Here is a 19034-nt window from a genome sequence, read left to right on the forward strand (position 1 = left end):
TGAGAAAGCTACGAAACATGGGAATTAATCTGTTTCTGCTTTTCTCCGAGACTATAGAATGGGGTCTATTTACCACAACCATCTGTGTTTTAATATGGATGGCATCTATAGGAGAGATGGTGTACATTTTACAGATGAGGGTAACAGAGTCTTCCTCTTGGACTTTAGACTCTGCATCAGTACTTACTTATAGGTACTGCAATCTAAGTATGGGCAAATTTTGCAGATTTAAGGTCCGCAAATTCACGCAAAATTGCAAATAAATGTGCGAGTTCGAGAAAAAAATCGTGAACTTGCAGATTTGCAGTTTTGCACAATGGACTGTACTTTTTGTACTTCTACTGGTTAATCAGTAAGTGCTACCTCATTGGGTAAATGTATAGTGCTTTTCCTACACTACAGCTGCGTAAAGTGCCAGAAGAGTTGTCCCCAGTGACCATGTGTGTGTTACTATGCCATCGCGTCGAAGAGCGCAGGGGTCCCTGGAGTGAGCTGTCCATCATACTGGGTAAATGGCGGGAAGACGGTGCACACAGCTAGTGTGTGGGCAGGGCCAAACGGACAGGCTTCCATGCGAGTTCACATGCCTCTTGTGTGTATAAAAGGTCAGAGACCGATCAGAGCAGCAGAATAGGAGAAAGAAGCCCCTGGTCACAGGAACTGCACGGGGATTGCGCTAGAGAAAGTCAAGGATGCAAAGGCCTCCATCCAGCATCACAGCTAATTTTCGACGGTAGACATGGGGAGAAAGCCCACTTACCCAGCCTCGACAAAGATCACAATTGTTTTTGGGCTGATGAACGCGTTACTGAATTTGAGCTTAAACTGGGGCACCTGCTTTATTTATGTCTGTAAGTACTTCCTGTTGAGTTTTAATTTTTGTGACAGGAGCATCGTGCCAGAATGAACCCTGCCCTTCATATTTATTCAAGAATACGCCATTGTTTTGTGCGATACCGCTACTCAACTGGAGTACTTTCTACTGGGTAATCAATCAGTAAGTGCTACCTCGTTGGCTAAATGTATAGTGCTTTTCCTACACTACAGCTGCGTAAAGTGCCAGAAGATTTGTCTCCAGTGACCATGTGTGTGTTACTATGCCATTGCGCCGAAGAATGCAGGGGTCCCTGGAGTGAGCTGTCCATCATAGTAGGTAAATGGCGGGATGACGGTGCACACAGCTAGTGTGTGGGCAGGTCCAAACGGGCGGGCTTCTATGCAAGTTCACATGCCTCTTGTGTGTATAAAAGGTCAGAACCCGATCAGAGCAGCAGATGAGGAGAAAGAAGCTCCTGGTCACAGGAACTGCACTCGGATTGCGCTCTTGAAAGTCAAGGATGCAAAGGCCTCTATCCAGCATCACAGCTAATTTTCGACGGTAGATATGGGGAGAAAGCACACCTGCCTTGATTCGACAAAGCTCACGATTGTTTTTGGGCTGATGAATGCGTTACTAAATTTGAGCTTCAACTCGGGCACCTGCTTTATTTATATTTGTAAGTGCTTCTTGATGAGGTTTAATTTTTGTGACAGGAGCATCGTGCCAGAATGAACCCTGCCCTTCCTATGTATACAAGAAGACGCCACCGGTTTGTGTGATACCTCTACTCAACTGCCCAAAATCCGCCCGCAGCGGGTTTGCACATTTTTCAGCAATTTTGCGAGATTTGCGGATCACGAAATTGCAGAAAATCTGCAAAATCCGCGAGTGGAACGGATTTTGCGCCCACCCTTACTAAAATCTCTCAATAAACACTAGGGCTCTTTTTAGAGCCACCTAACAACTAAACACATAAGCTTGGTGTATATTTGAAAAATATTATTTATTTTTTGACTAGGAGTCGCGCACCCAACGCGTCAAAGTCGTGCATCCGACGTGTGCAAGTCGTGCACCACATGCGCTGGAGTCGCGCACCCTACGGGTTAGAAGCCGTGCATCCAACGCATACACACCAGGGGCCGCACTGAGAGCAGCGCTGGGTGCGCGACTCCTAATTTTACCGTAAACATTTCTTTTGCCCCTATCACACATTTTTATTATCCTCGGGACCCCATCCCCATGGGGCTTATATAATACATTGGGGACTGTGGGGGGATCCCCAATGCTCCACGGTCCCAGCTGGCTCCCCACGTCCTTCAGGAGCCAGCATTGCTTTTCCTCAGGGAGAGCAGCTAACATGCTGCTCCCCCAGAGAAAAGCAATCTGCTTTCCTATTTAGAAGAGAGAGCAGGTTAACCTGCTTTCTCGTCCAAATAGGAAAGCAGTTTGCAATGACAGGGTGGGAGCCGTGAGGCTCCCGCCCTGCCATTGCAACAGCAGTGTCCCGAAGGTGGGCACCCTGGGACACTGCAGGAGCCGGCCCTCAAGGGTTCCAGGAGGGGGGGCGGTGCGGCCCCCTCCCACATTTTCAAAAAGCTCTGGGGGGTGATGGTCCCTGGGGCTATGGGGGCCTAAGTGCCCCCCACCCTTTTTAAACAAGCCCCGGGGGTGGCGGTCCCCGGGCTGCGGGGGCCCCGTGAGCCCCCTTGCATATATTAAGTTACAGCCCCAGTGGGTGGCAGTCCCCGGGGCAGTGTGGGGGGATTGAGACCCCCCCACACTATTTTTTTTTAAATGCCCCCAGGGGCTAATAACCTTTAAAGCCCGTGCTTCGCTTTTTATTTAGCCGCGAAATACGCGGATCCTAAGCGCATCTCACGTTTAAAAAAAAAAAACATGTTTGGGCCTTAGGGGTCCTTCTGGGACCCCCTGAGCAGGCCTAAGGGGTCACAGGGTATCTACACTGCAACCTTTTCACGTTTTGCACACAAATTTCACAAACATCTTCAGCCTCACTTCTACCGAGGCATAAAATGGCTGCCAACAGTTTCTAGATTCGAATGTTGACAACCACTTGACCAATTAGCATTCAGCGCGTGATTGGGAGGGTGCGCTTATGGTGCGCTCATGGTGCGAGCAGGGTGCACGGATCCACCGCGCCCATAGATATATAAATGATTTTAACTGTTATTTTCTCAGTAAGTACTGAACAGATTTACACCAAATATGCAGAAGGCACGAGTCTGAACCAAGGACTACCTCTTTGCCAAATTTAGTGTAATTCCGTTTAGCAGTTTGGGCTGTAGCTGCGTCTAAAGGTCCTATGGGAAATTGCATGGGGTAAACGTGTTTTGGGACCCCCCTTTTTCTCTGCCCGCTTCATAAATCACCCCCAATCTTTCAGGATAGGAGCAAACCGGAGCTGACCAAAATTTTTGAAAATTTCGTGCAAATTCGTCAATCGGCGCCAAAGTTATTCCAGGTCCTAACTATAACTATCCACTGGCAACCGCCAGTAGATAAAAGATATATATATATATATATATATATATATATATATATATATATATATATATATATATATATATATATATATATATATATATATATATATATATATATATTCACTGAAAAAAACATAGGTTTCACACACGTTATAGTTAGGAATTAGCATTTAAATAACCTTGCAAATTCATTGAAAAAACCATAGGTTTCACATGTTATAGTTAGCTGAACATTTCTCTCATACAAAACCTTTGAAATTCCTCTGTTATAGTTAGCTCAGCTAACTATAACTTGCGCGCCCGCAATGCACTGCTGATGACGTCACATATCACATCACTCATGACATGGTCAGTGACATCATTCATGACATCACTGATGACATCTCAAATGACATCACTGATGACATCATCCAGTGAATGTGTGTCTTTCTGGAAAATAAATATGTTTTATATATGTATATCTAAAGGTCGATGGAAGAATAAATGTGTAAATAAGTGTCTGAATAGATGTTTTTATTTTTTAAATGATTGAATAACTAACTTATTAAGTGTATCTTAGTGAATACATGTATTAGCGAGTAATGTTTAAATATGTAAATATCTGTATCAGTGTCTCACTTTGTGTATAAGTGGCTGCATGGGTTGGTGACTAGCTACATGAGTGTTGATATGGGTTATTAGTTGGTTTGTAGAGTATCAGTATGAGTGTCTGTATGGTTTGGTGGGGGGTATTACTTACCGCACAGATTTATGAATGGGTGACTCACTGTTTGTATGTGTTTTGAAGACAGCATTTGTGAAGGACTGTATGGGTGGATGAGTGTGTGTATGGGTGTGTTAGTGAGTGAATGACTATCTCAATAGTATCTTTATGAGTAACTACATATGTTTTAAACTATACTAAGTGTTATTGTGAATTTAAATCATTTAATGTGAATTTTGATTAGTACGCTCCTTCCTATCTTTGATTATTTATATGTTTTAAACTATTATATCTGAGTAATGATGTATATAAATGAGTATATCTGAGAGCGACAGATTCTAAGACTTCCTGTATAAATAAGTATGTGTTTCTATAAGTGATTGTTTAAGAGAATGAGTATATCTACAATTTTGTAGAAGTTAGTGTAGTGGTGGGTGTATAGCTGTATATGCAAGTAAATGTATATTTGCACATGTGAGTATGTGTGTGACTAACTCTATAGATGAGTGTCGGTGTATAACAGGATATATAGGTGTATGAGTACATATGATGAGTCAGTACATGTATGAGTGACTATATAGAACTGTTGGTGAATGAGTGGATGTGTATGTAGATTTTGGGATTACTCAATAGGTTGTTCTAACTGGAATTGGTATCTAAATTCTTTTGAAAATTTTAGTTTCTATTTTTGATCGTGTGTATCAAAGGTTATATTACAGTAAGAGGAGGTGTGCCACAAGGATGATGTCATCAGTGATGTCATCAGGGATGTCATTTGAGATGTCATCAGTGATGTCATGAGTGATGTCACTGACCATGTCATGAGTGATGTAATACATGACGTCATCAGCAGTGCATTGCGGACGCGCAAGTTATAGTTAGCTGAGCTAACTATAACGGAGGAATTTCAAAGGTTTTGTATGAGAGAAATGTTCGGCTAACTATAACATATGACACCTATGGTTTTTTCAATGAATTTGCAAGGTTTTTTAAATGCTAATTCCTAACTATAACGTGTGTGAAACCTATGGTTTTTCTCAGTGAATTTCATAGGTTTTTGTAAATGATAATTTATAAATGTATTAAATATTATGTCTTTCTTTTTATAATAATTTCTTATATTTTTAATATAAATATTTATATTTATTTAATTTTTTAGATTATATTTCAAATTCTTATTATAAAATAATAACAAAACTAAATTGCAAAGTAATTTTTGAATGAATTATTGCTTGACGTTGGTTTCATGTATAACACAGCTCCTGCAATTCTCTTGCGGCCCTATGCTCACAATGCTGTATCAATCCTTACACCTGCTTCAAGCATGTGCAAGGTTTTGACGCAGCATAACCTAAAAAGTCACTGAATAAAATGTTATACATGTCACTTTTAGGAGGCCTTGCTGCACCCCCTTCTGCACAAGAAAGCCTCTTCTGGTGCAGCGCTTTACAATGTAATACACCCTCCAGATGCGTCACATTGTAAATAGCAAACACCATGGCACATCTTTTGCACCACCGCTGTGTCACAAAAGTGATGCAACAGCTGTGTAAAAGAGGCACAAGGGGATTGTAAATCCACCCCTAACACATACCAAATCACTCAGGCACTTTCACCAGCAGCGCAAATTGAAACATAGATCGCTCGCAGCGGTGTGGAGGCAATACCTGAACCAGTTCTTTGTGTGGAAGGGAGAAAGGAGTCCCAGAGTCTCGTAAGGCTCACGCTGTTGGAGTCCCATTGACAATGCCACTTGACAGAGGGTGCGGGACTGCGAGTCCCAGCAGGATGGAGCGCGTTCACCAGCAGGCGCACCTGCGACTCTTCCCGCCCCTCCCACCCGCAGCAGCAGATAACGGCTCCGGCCCTCGCTTCGCGGGAGCCGCTCGCAGCGGTGTGGAGGCAATACCTGAACCAGTTCTTTGTGTGGAAGAGAGAAAGGAGTCCCAGAGTATCGTAAGGCTCACGCTGTTGGAGTCCCATTGACACTGCCACTTGACAGAGGGTGCGGGACTGCGAGTCCCAGCAGGATGGAGCGCGTTCACCAGCAGGCGCACCTGCGACTCTTCCCGCCCCTCCCACCCGCAGCAGCAGATAACGGCTCGCGGCCCTCGCTTCGCGGGAGCCGCTCGCAGCGGTGTGGAGGCAATACCTGAACCAGTTCTTTGTGTGGAAGGGAGAAAGGAGTCCCAGAGTCTCGTAAGGCTCACGCTGTTGGAGTCCCATTGACACTGCCACTTGACAGAGGGTGCGGGACTGCGAGTCCCAGCAGGCGGAGCGCGTTCACCAGCAGGCGCACCTGCGACTCTTCCTGCCCCTCCCACCCGCATATAGTTGTGAGTCCGCCCCCGCACGCAGGACGCGCGTGCACGGCGCCGGGCGAAGCCCGGGCCAAGGGCGGGCCCGTTTGTGCCCGTTCGTGACCGGTCTTGACCGGACCGGGCCCCACCTCTTGCATTTGGCCTTATGTAAACCCTTGTCTGCTAAACTGGTATCACATGGCTGGACGTGAAACTAGGAGTAAGACTTCGTTAGTTGGAGGTTCTACAGTTGGAGGTATGGAAAAATTCCTCATTAGAGCCAACTCTATCATCGACACCGAAATCACTGTCCTCGAAAAACACCTGTCCCAAGAACTATCGGCTATTAAGAGATCCTCCCTGGGAGCAATCGCTAATGCTAAAACGCCGGAAAAGCCCATTGTTATTGTTACCCCTGATGTGGCTGGCCAAGCTACTATTCCGGAAGTTGATGAACACGCTACACAGGACTTGGACACTTTGGGTAATGAGATACTTCCCGAAATTGAGTTAGTCCTTGATAATCATGTATCCACCATTTCTGATTACGATGATACTGTCAATAACACTATGTCACAGGGGGTTAAAGAAGGAGCGACCTCAAAACGTAAGAGGGCTTACAATAAGAAAGCCGGAAGTAAGTCAAAAAATCTGTCAAGTTACAACATGATATCATCTCCCCCCCAAACAAATTAAATCAACCCCTGCCTAGCAATGATGTATCAATTGAAAGTTTGGGTGCTCTATTTAAATCGCTCTTATTCCCTCTAGAAGCAAAAATGGAGCGAATAGAACTCCGACTGTCAAATATTGAGAAAGTCACAGCTGCCATATTAGCCAATTCCAACAAGCCCTGTAACCCGAGCACCACGCCAATTACCATTACTATCCCTGGACCCTCATCGGGGGGGCTACCGCCCAACTAGTTAATGAGGCCCAAAAACTAACCTGTTCTCCCATAGGCCCTCAGGACGCTAACCCGGTAAATAATGCACCCTCTCAGCAAATACCAGGGCCTCAACCGAGTAATGTCAAAGTTAATGGGTTAACTGATGATGGTCAAACAGGCTCCCCAGTTAAAGAGCTTAGAGTCCCTAGACCCCGTTTGCCAGATCTCCCACCGGAAGCAAATCGCTTTATGGTAGTTTTAGCGGGAGCCCCTACCTTGGAAGCCGGGGAAGATGAAACCTTTCATGCCCTAAAAAGCAAGGTTGTTAGGTGGCTAAATTAGAATAGACCGCTGCCGGCCCACCTTCATAATGAAATTATAATGGTAAGAAGGGTGCCCTGGCTGGGTAAAACTGTTAAGACCATTAATGGGGATTGCATAACGGTTAACTTTAGAGACCCTAGAACCGTTTCGCATATCTGTGCAGGTTTTAAAAGATCCTTTGACTCCACCATCCAGACCCTCCCGGTGTCCTTCTTTTTTCCACCCAATTACATGAACCATGGTAGAAGTAGAGATGAGTGGACTAGGGTTGAGCGGAGGGGTAGACAAAGAAGATACGAAGTAAGACCGGCTATCCTGCCCCTGAATGCTCCTTTTTGTGACTTTAATCGGTTAGATTGTTTGGATGGAGTTGACTGACTATCCCCAGCCTACGAGTCATCCCCAATGACACGATTCCCCATCCCCGACCTTTGTAAAGGTTTTTTTTTTTTTTTATTTTTTTTTTTAAACCTTTATTAGTTGCGTTCGACACAAACAAAACATGACAGTGACAGCATCTGTAATCCAGAAAAGCAATAATCATGGTACATACTATAGAGAGGCAGCAGCTTCACTCGGTACAATACAACATAGGCACAGCATTATGTGTATATCAAATGATACGTCAAAAAAAAAAAGACAGGATCCCCCCCCCCTCAGTCAATGGCGTAAGCAGGAAAACACTCTCCGCCCCTCCACTTTCAGGCATATGGACAGGCCAGCAGGGGCGGCAACGCCACAACCCACTAACCCTTAATCAGCTGTGATCTGTACAGTCAGTCGGACATATCAGCATGTGTAGTAGTGTTCCATACATATGGCAAGCGTATGCACCCATGCCAAGCAGTGCAGCCACCAGCCAATGCGGGGATATGCAGGTCGTACCAGACAGTGGAGCCGTGCGCAACGCTCCCCTACTCAAGTGTCACCTGTGTCAGCGAGTGAGTGTGGCCATCAGTGTGTGCGCCTACCATCACTATCCCAAGATATGGATAAGTAAGAGAGGTCCCCCGCCTAAACAGTGCCATAAGGCCGCTGGCTATTCCCAATCCCCACGACATCAGTGTTACCCACATGTCACGACTATCCGTCTGAATGTAGATGGTGTAAAGCACCTCCCAGCGTGTGTGAAGTAGTATGGTGAATGCAATACATAGCAATTGCGCGCTCACTGGCCTGGGACCGGTTCGTCATCTCCAGAGGAGTCGCTGTGTGTCGCTTGAGACAGCCAGTACACCTGCAAGGGGGACCAAAAGTCGCCAGGCCTGCACCGGGCGGGCATCATTTCCGCGTAAACGCCATGCTGGTCCTGGCAGTATGTGAGGTCGTCGAGCCATTCCTTAAATTTCGGTGCTCTCCCTCTCCCCCACCTGCAAGCTATTCGCCGCTTAGCTAGAAGCAGCGCGATGTCAACAAATTTGCGGTCCGGTCTGGGCACATGTTTGGTATAACCCAACAGCATCACTATTGGCTCCATGGGGAGCGGGCCAGCAATCATTATCTGGAGCGCGGCATGTACCTGTTTCCAATACGTTTGTATGGCTCCACATTCCCAGGCCAGATGAAGGAAATCCGCGCCAGTCGCCTGGCATCTTGCACATCTATCATCTTCCGAGAGATGAAACCGGAGTTTCCTGACTGGGGTATAATAGTAGCGTTGCACAAACTTATAGTGAATAATCTTCAGCCGACAGCTGGAGGAAACCCTAGCCGTGACCGAGCAGCAATAGCTCCATTGCTCGTCCGTGAGTGCCGAGGGCAGTTCAGAGTCCCAGTTAGTCCGGGCCTTCTGCGGTAACATCGGGCGTTGCCCACGTACAGCGGCATACATTTTAGACACCAGGTGCTTGCCATCTGACACGAGCATGACATGCAATGGTAGTACCGTCCCAGGTTCTTCCGGGAAGTTGGGGAGTATGTCATGCATACCCTGCCGGAGTCTGATGTAGTAAAACACCTCCATGGGTGTCGGGGGAGTAGTCTGGAATAACTGTTCTTTAGTACGAAACATTCCTTCCTGAAACAGGTCGCCCCATGTATTAAGGTGTATGCGTTTACACATGGACCGAAATCCATTCTCCGTTAAGAGAGAAAGTTTCGGGTGATATGCAAGGGGCAGTGCCGGGGAATAAAGCATTGGGGCGTCCAGCAATTTAGTCATTCTCCGCCAGGCATCTATAGTGCCAGTAACCGTAGTTGCAGGCGTCTCGACATCCTCAATCAGTCCCATCAACATGCCCTTAAGCGGAAGCGAATGAACGATCCAGTCCTCAGCAGCGACTTGTGGCATGAAGGGAGTGGGGTTGACCCAGTGATAGGAGTGTTGAGCCTGAGCACTGAGATAGTAGATTTCCATGTCGGGCACATCAAACCCTCCCCTATCGTATGGCTGCGTTAAGACCCTCCAGCTGAGGCGCGGTTGCTTACCACCCCAGAAAAGGCGCAGGAGCTCAGAACGGAGCCGTTTAAAAAAATAGGCCCCCGGGTAGTAGGGAATGTTTTGGAATAAATATAAAAAACGCGGCAAGACGACCATCTTGATCAGGGAAGCTCTTCCCGCCATCGAAATCGGTAGAGCCCGCCAGCGAGTCACGTTATCAGTCAACTGCGAGATAGCCACCCCGTAATTTAACCTGATAGTATCGTCCCTATCAAGCGACACCTCTATGCCCAGGTACCTTAAGTCAGAGCTGCACCATTCCAGGGGGTAATCCAGTGGGAACCGGGTTACCGATGCCGTGAGGGGGAAGAATTGTGACTTCTTCCAGTTTATATGTACCCCGGAAATGCCTCCGAACACTACGAATTCCCTTAGCAGTGTATTGAGATGATCTTGCGGGTGACGCACGTACAAAGTAACGTCATCCGCATAGAGGGAGATACTTATCTGCCGCTGAAGGCAGTTAAAGGCACTGGCCTTGTGCAACTGTCGGATTCTGCAAGCCAATGGCTCTATCGCCAAGGCAAACAGTAGTGGTGATAGGGGACAACCCTGCCTAGTACCTCTCGTGATCGGCATCTGCGCCGAGAGTGCCCCATTGACGATGACCCTGGCGACCGGCGAGGTGTAAAGCAGCTGCACCCAGGCTATGAAGATCCGGGGGAACCCCATTCTGCTCAGTATAGCTATTAAGTAACCCCACTCCACCGAATCAAACGCCTTGGTGGCGTCCAGAAATACGGCAGCGATCGGCAAGTCAGGTGAAATGGTGGGTATCAGGGAGAACAGCGTACGCAAGTTGTGGGATGTAGCTCTCCCCGGGACAAAGCCAGACTGATCCGGCAACACCAGGGTATTCATGAGTAGGGACAGTCTAGTCGCCAGCACTTTCGCAAGGATCTTCGCGTCGCAGTTGAGCAGCGACAGAGGGCGATAGGCATCCGTGTCCTTCGGATCCTTCCCCGGCTTCAGAAGCGACGTGATCGCTACCTCCCTCATGGAGCCTGGCAGAATCCCCACCTCAAGAGAATCTTCGAAGACCTCCTTCAGGACCGGCGCCATGACGTCGATGTAGCATTTGTAAAATTCGGCTGGTAGGCCGTCCAGCCCCGCCGCCTTGCCATTGCTAAGGGACATGATCGCCTCTCTGATCTCGTCCAGTTCGAACGGACATCCCAAGAATGCCCTGTCGCTATCACTGAGCCAGCAGAGTGCGATATCGTCCAGGAAATTACCGAACTCCACCTCACCCACCTGCTGCGTGGAGTATAACCGCTGGTAGTGCCGTACGAAGGTGTCTTGAATCCCTTGGGAATCTTGGTAAGTCTTACCCTCCCCATCAGAGATTTCCAGTATATGGGTGGCGAAGCGCTGGTGCCTCGTGAGAGCAGCCAGTACCTTTCCCGGTTGGTCCCCCTCACAGTAGCGCCTGGCGGTCCAGTACTTGCCCCGGAATTTCGCTTCCCTGGCCGCTTCCTCCTCAAAGGTCGATAGAAGAGTTCTGAATTTCCCCGCTAGGTCAGGGCAGGGGTTGCTGACCATCTCTGCCTCCAGCGTCTTAAGCTCTGCCTCAATCTTAGTCAATGTGCGCACGATGTCCCTTAGTATTCCGCAACTTTTAGAGATCGTGATCCCCCTCACTGTCACCTTAAAGGCTTCCCAGATCGTTTCTACCTTGTCGACCGATCCCTTGTTTCTCGGGAAGAAAGCTTCAATTTCCTCACCCAGTTCTTGTCTAAAGACAGGGTCCAGCAAGGCGGAGGGAAAGAGCCGCCACGGCGGTCGCACCCTAGCGTAACCCGGCACACCCAAGACTGTCAGGACAGGACAATGGTCCGAGTAGGTACGAGGCAGATGCCTCACCCGAACAACTCCACCAGCGAGGCCCCGCGAGACAAAGCAGTAATCGATCCTTGCCCATGAGCGCGCATGTGCCGTAAAATGTGTGCCTTCTCTAACCATCGGGTGTGTGTGCCTCCAGCTATCCACCAGTCCAGCCTCTGTTAGAATGCCCTGAAGTGTATCCCTGGCGTTCGTGTTGTATTGTGCACTGCCGTCCGATCGATCCACTATGGGACATAACGATAGGTTGAAGTCCCCTCCCCAGAGAATATGAGTGGCTTCAATTTCCAGTATATGGCCCCACAGCGACAAAAAGAAACCAGGGGTGTTGACATTAGGCGCATAACTATTCACAAGTATTATTACATCAGTGCCCAATCTCCCCCAAAGGATGACGTATCTCCCCTCCCTATCCGCCCGCACTCCCAGCTTTTGAAACGGTAGTTGTTTGTTGATTAAAATAACAGTCCCCCTGGAGTACGTGGAATAGGAAGCAAACTCTCTCGCACTCGCCCATTTGCTCGCAAACCTAGGCATACCATGCGGGTTAAGGTGGGTTTCCTGGAGCATCGCTATCTGCACATGATGCCGATCTAAATAAGCAAGCACATTTCTGCATTTGCGGGGATTATTAAGGCCACGGACATTCCAGGACAGTATTGAGACAGTATTCGACGTATCATCACCTGCGCTTGTCGCGATATCCCTGAGAGAAGCAATTGGTCAATGCTGCAGATTCCAATCTAGATGTACCTGATGCAAATCTTTCCGCTGTCCAAAACATTCTCTGCATACAAACAGCCATACTTTCATACTCCCGATCTCCAGTACCTGCACACGTGTCACTAAAGTCTTCCGCAACATCAGTTCCGCTTTCAACAACTCGCATCCCAACCACCAGGTTCCACCCCTCCCTCCATGCACAACAATCCCCCCCCTGAGCTCCATCTCCCCCCCCCGCCCACTGAAGCAACCCAATCTTGCCAGTATCACATCCCCACCCTCCAACCCGAACCCAACGCCCAAGAACAGTAGAAAAACTTTTCGGGGAATCCCCTCCTAAGGACACTAGAGGAATGCACCCCATCACCCCATCACTCCCCTCTCGACCCACGTGCGCCATACGGGGAAGCCAGGGAAGGTGGGGTGGTGCCTGGCATGTTATTTTGTTGTTTTCACTGCAGGCTAGAACCCAAGTGTCAAGTCAGCTCCTTCCAACATCACTCCCCATACCGGGAAAATAAACAAAAGGGGTTCATGAGGTCCAGCCAAGGGACAACCGCCGACCACCGCCGTCTCCGCTCCACTGCCGGATAGTCCAGACCCAGACCACCCCCAGCAGAATGACAAAATGTACAAAAGCAGTTGTCGCTCACCACTAGTCAAAGTCACAGCAAACCCACCATCCATTTTGCGAGAGGCAGGGCCGGGTCATCCCAAGGGCATCAGGCACCACAGCTCTAGGTTCAGCCGCTGGACCATCCGCAGAGCCAGTGGTCGAATGTTCACAAGGACCCCGTTAGGACTCCTCGTGCTCAGCAGGATTCACATCTGCCTCATCCTCCCCCTCATTTTGTCTGCCCCTCCTGGCAGTACGCAGCTTCCGAACATAGTCCTCAGCCTGCTGTGGGTTCACGAAGAAGTGTTGTTTGCCCTGGTGGGTCACCCTGAGCCGCGCCGGATAAAGAAGTGCGTAGTCCACTTGCATGTCCCTCAGCTTCTTCTTCACGTCCAAGAATTTCCTTCGCTGGTCCTGCACCATGGGCGTGAAATCCGGATACAGGGAGAACTGCACACCGTCACAGGTTAGGTTCCGCTTCGTGCGGGCAGCACGAAGTGCCGTATCGCGGTCCCGGTAATTAAGCAACCGGGCGATGATGGGTCGCGGCTGCGCCCCCGGCTTGGGGACCGGGCCCAAGGAGCGATGCGCACGCTCCACAATAAATTGGCTGGAAAAGGCCTCCTTACCCACCGCCGTGATGAGGATTCGCTCCACATAGTCCTCCATGCGCCCAGTGTTGGTGGACTCCGGAACCCCCGTGACGCGAATGTTGTTGCGTCTGCTCCTCGCCTCCAACTCCTCGTTCTTCGCCGCTATAACTCTCAGGATATTGTCCATTCTAGTTAGGCACGTATCGTGGGCAGCGGCCGTGTCCTCTGAGGTAGAGATGCGCCTCTCCGCCTCTCCCAAGCGCTCCTCATGGACCTCCAGCTTCTGCGCAACCCCGTCCATCCTGGACGATAAGCGGTCAACCTTGTCGACTATCGTGGCGAAGCCCTGTCGCATCTCCTCCATCATCAGTCTCAGCTCCGGGGCCAAGGGGGGAGGGGGGGGGGGGCTCAGTGCCCGACGACCCCGAGGCTCCACTGGTCCCCGCCATGCTGCGTAACGGTTTTTTGGCAGCCGCAGGTTCGAAAGAGAGCTTGGGTTGTTTGTTGTCATTTTTGCCCATCGTGCCTCGACTGGGAGCCCCCACCGGATCACGCAGCCGGTATCAATGTCCGCGCCCACTGCCCCGAACTCAGTTAGCTTGTCTTGATGGCACCCCCGTGCAGTAAACACTTGTGTGGTTGTATCCTCTCCTCGAGGTCAGGAGCCTCCCAGGCAATCTCTCTCTCGCCCCCAGAGTCCCCGGTGCTGCAGCCTCAGTGGTCCGGAGTGCAGGGTGAGGCAACGGGGGGGTGGCTTCAGGCCACAGGGCGCAGCGGGAGGCTAGAGCGCCAAGTGCAGCGAGCAGGGTCCGCAGGTCGGAGGATACATATGCACCCCGGAGGGTACGATGTTACCTCGCGGGTTCTCACTCCCAGGTCACAGCGGGAGACCGGGGCAGTAGCGGGGCTGTGTGGCGCGTGGTCGGGAAGCTGTCTGTCTCCTTCGGCGGATCCAGGTAGGCGCCGCTATGCTCTCCCGGCCCTGCAGCGGACCGCCGGGGCAGTGATCAGCACCCCAGCGCCCCGCAATGGCCCCGTAGGGGGAAAGCCTCACCTCCGGTGCCGCACTGTGGTCTCCAGCAGCCTCCTCCTCCAGTGGGACAGGCCCCTCGGCTCCGAGGCCCAGCCGCCTCGTGGAGAGCCGCGGCCTCGCGCAGTCCAGTGTCCGGGCGCCTCAGCAGCGCGAGCAGCAGTGCTCCCCGGTCGGGACTCCCAGTCGCGCAACTCCGGTTTCCGACGTCGGATTGCCCTCAAAGTCGGACCGGAGCTGCAACTCGGGTAGATGCACCTGTGCTGCAATTCCTGGGCGTCCACCCACAGGTCAACAGGATAGTTTTAGGATCGTTCTGGCCAGGCAGCCAGAGCCTCACTAGAGTGCGGCCATCAGCTAGTGCGCCCTCTAGCGCCCGACCTTTGTAAAGGTTTAAGGGTTGGAGAGGTTGAGCTAAATGAAAACCCCCTTGTAGAGCGCTTGTCAGCGGTTGTAGCCCCTACAAACTTATTTTCCCCTTTTACCACTAATTCCTTAGAGCAACCCCAGGATGTAGATGAAGTGGACACCTCCCTCCCATTAGCCTCTTTGGTTAATCCAGAGGAGTCGTTATCAATCTCAGTACTCCCTAGTGATCCTGGGTTCACAGAGCCAGTCCCTTACGCCCCTGGTTCCAAAATTATGAGTTGGAATATTGCCGGTTGGCGACAGAAGGTGTCGTCTCTCGGTTGGAGGGAATCCATCTCGAGGTTTGACATCCTCTGCCTACAAGAGACCTGGTCTACGACAGATATCTACTTCGACGGCTTTGTGTCCTACAACTGTCTAGCGCAAGAGTCCATTATGGGTAGGGCAAAAGGTGGGCTCGTAACTTTACTGTCTGTTAACTTTCCAGTACGTGTGAAATCCCATTCTACTGTAGGATCCCATTCACAAATACTATGGTTGGAACAAAGAGGGGGCCGTGATGCCCTGTTAATTAATCACTATAACAATATGTTTGACCCCACGAGTACCTGTGTTGTCAATGAACTTGAGACAGCTGTTAAGAAAATTTGTAGGGATATTCATAATCCTTATGACATTGTGTGGGGAGGGGATTTCAATATTCAAACTTGTCCCTACTCATTCACAAATGTATGTGGGTTTGATGGGGTTAATGGAGAGGACCGGGCCCATTTTATCCATACACCCTATGGCGACTCCCTTAATACCCTTTTGTTAAATTTTTATTTGTTAATCATTCAACCTGCTGTGGATAAAGAGGGTAATATCGTACCGACTTTTGTAGGGAGGAACTCAGCCACCGTTATAGATCATGTGTTGATTTCGGTATATATTGCTCCACTCTGTGCCATTCCTATCATTGTTGATTTTGGTCTCAGTGATCACAATGCCATTACTATGTCGACCTCTATCTGGGGGACTATGCCTACACTTAAGCGTAGGATTATCGATGAAATTACCCCCTGCAGGCAAAATGGTATTAGGATCAAATGGTGTGGGGATAACTCTGACAAATTGCTGTGGAAAATAGTGGGAGCTGGTTCTGAAGAGCTACTCCGCTGTCTTGATGAGGATGCTGCCCCATGGTGTATTATCGCCGATTTTGAAAAACTCTGCGATATAATTAAAAGGTCACTCACCATTACTAAGGGCAAATCAAAGAGGGCAACGGTAGGTTGGTTCGATAGAGCCTGTACGAACTCATTACAAGAACTAAAGAGGGCACTGTCAAGCCACCCTAGAGACAGGGAAGCCATTACACATTTCAGGGCAAGCTACAAAATTCAGCTAACCCGTAGAAAACAGGAGCTTAGGGAGCAAGCTTGGGACAACCTGACTAAAGCGGCGGAGCTGCGTGACAGCAAGTTATTCTGGAGTACTGTTAACAGCCCATTCCTCCAGAAGGAGGAATTCCCAGTTTTAACAGCCCAGGTTAGTGAGGATAATTGGGTCCAATATTTTACAGGAATCTTCAATCCGGCCAGTGAGGACCAAGATAGTTCAAGTGCTGATATTATAGGATCTAAACAACCTCTGGGGATTACACTTCTTGAAGTTGATAATGCTATCCGTAACAGCAAGGGGGGAAGGCCCCAGGACCGGACGGAGTCCCGGTCGACCTGTATAAGACTGATACGCGCTTTGGAGCCCCCTCCTGACCCAGGTTTTTAATGCCTCCGTTAATGATAGCACACCTTCTACATGGAGAGAATCCATAATTTTGCCGATTTATAGGAAGGAAGATAGTGCAGAGGCCAAGAACTACCGCCCTATCTCCCTTCTGGATTCTTTGTTAAAAATTATGAGCAGGGTCATACTGTTACGACTGGAGGAATGGGCTGAAGCCAACAATATCCTTGCGGACTCCCAATTTGGTTTTCGGAAGGGTCTCGGCACTATTGAGCAGTGTATTAATTTAGATCTCATCATTGGGAAATACACCAAAGCTAAGCAGGGCTCTTTATTTCTCTGCTTCGCAGACCTCTCTAGTGCCTTTGATCTGGTGGATCATACTCTCTTGTGGTCCACCTTACTCTAAATGGGAGCCCCGGCTGCAATATTTCACTTCCTGGCCAGACTATACATTAAGTTGTCAGCACAGATTCGCTTTGGCCAAGCGGGGGAATGCACGAAGAAGATTAAGGTTAAATCCGGCATTAGGCAAGGTTGTGTCTTGGCCCCGTTACTTTTCTCCCTTTTTATAAATGCTATGGAATCCGACTTGAAGAAGGTCCAAGCTGATGCTCCTCAAGTTGAGGGCCAAGCAATCCCGGTACTGCTTTATGCAGACGATACTGTCCTACTCTCGAGAACTCCAATAAGTCTGCAAAAACTAATGAATCACTTTTATGATTTTATTAAGGGGAGGAGATTAAAAATCAATAATTCTAAAACTTTTATCATGGCTTGCGGGAAAAAGGTGAATCAACTTAAATTATTCCAGTTTAAGGAACATAGAATTGAGGTTGTGGACAAATTTTGCTATCTAGGTATAACTTTTAGCAACAGTGGGTCGTCGGCCCCAGAGATACTTAATATTAAGGCCAAGATTTGTTTTGCTTCCAAATTAGGCAGTCGTCGCATTCCTGATATGTTAAATGTCTACCGGGACAGATGTGCTTTGGTTGCTCTTTACGGTTCGGGAGTGTGGAGACATTGGAACCAAGGGGACTTGCAAGTAGCTGAATATACTTTCCATAAGAGACTCCTTTGCCTCCCTCCCTCGGCATCCACCGAACTGATTCATAAAGAGGTGGGGTTGGAATACCTGACTGACCTAACAGGTTTGAGACCCCTTATGGTCTGGAGGTCAATCTGGGCAAAGGACGAAACAGGATTTACCAGGCGAATAATACAAGACTGTCTCCGCTTGGACAATGTCCGCCAGATCCCCTGGTTAAAATATGTTTTAACATCTTATAAGGAAATGTTCGACTTGGAAGTTCTTAGTGACCCCGTGTGCTATCAATATACTTAAACAGGAGGTCAAAAGTGTTTTCTTGGGGAACAAATCTAAAATGCGTAAAGATCAATGTAGCCATTTTACAACTCATGTATTTTATCAATCCAATAATGAGGAAGGTTATGGCATGCCTAAGTATTTAAAAGTAATTACCAAACAGTCTCATCAGTATGTTCTTACAAGGCTGAGATTAGGCATTGTTCATAACCTGGTGGCATTCCCTCGGATGAAATACCATACGTCAATCCCATGCCCGTGTGATGGAACCACCAAACAGAGCACGATGCACTTTATGCTAATTTGCCCCCTGTATTTGCACCTCCGTATTTGTTATCTCAAACCCCTTTTTAAGAAATACTCTGTGTTTACAGTTGCAAATGCTTTAAGATTCTTATTTGCACTTGATACTTTGGATATCTGTTTTTTTACTGCAACCTTTATTTTAAAATCAGTATCCATTAGAAAAAGCATGGAATTCTAATATTGCGTTTTGTATAACCAACTGCTGCTACGTTCATGGTATTCCTTTTAACCGAACTGTTCAAAATCTTGTAATATACTGTAACCCTTTTTTAACAATTTTAATGTAACTGTTTTTTTATATTCTGTGTGCTTTTATGATTGTTTACTGAATAATCGAATAAAGCTTATGAACAGAACAGAAACATAGACTAGTAACATATTTATGTACATATGATACATTCAAGTGCTTCGGACATACTACAGTATACTATAGATAAACACCTTATAGATTTATGCTGTAGCAGTTCCTTATAGTTCTGCACTTTCACACTCTCCATACACTAGTAACATATTCATT

Source organism: Lissotriton vulgaris, chromosome 7 (genome assembly GCF_964263255.1).
Source record: "Lissotriton vulgaris chromosome 7, aLisVul1.2, whole genome shotgun sequence".
NCBI classification, from domain to species: domain Eukaryota; kingdom Metazoa; phylum Chordata; class Amphibia; order Caudata; family Salamandridae; genus Lissotriton; species Lissotriton vulgaris.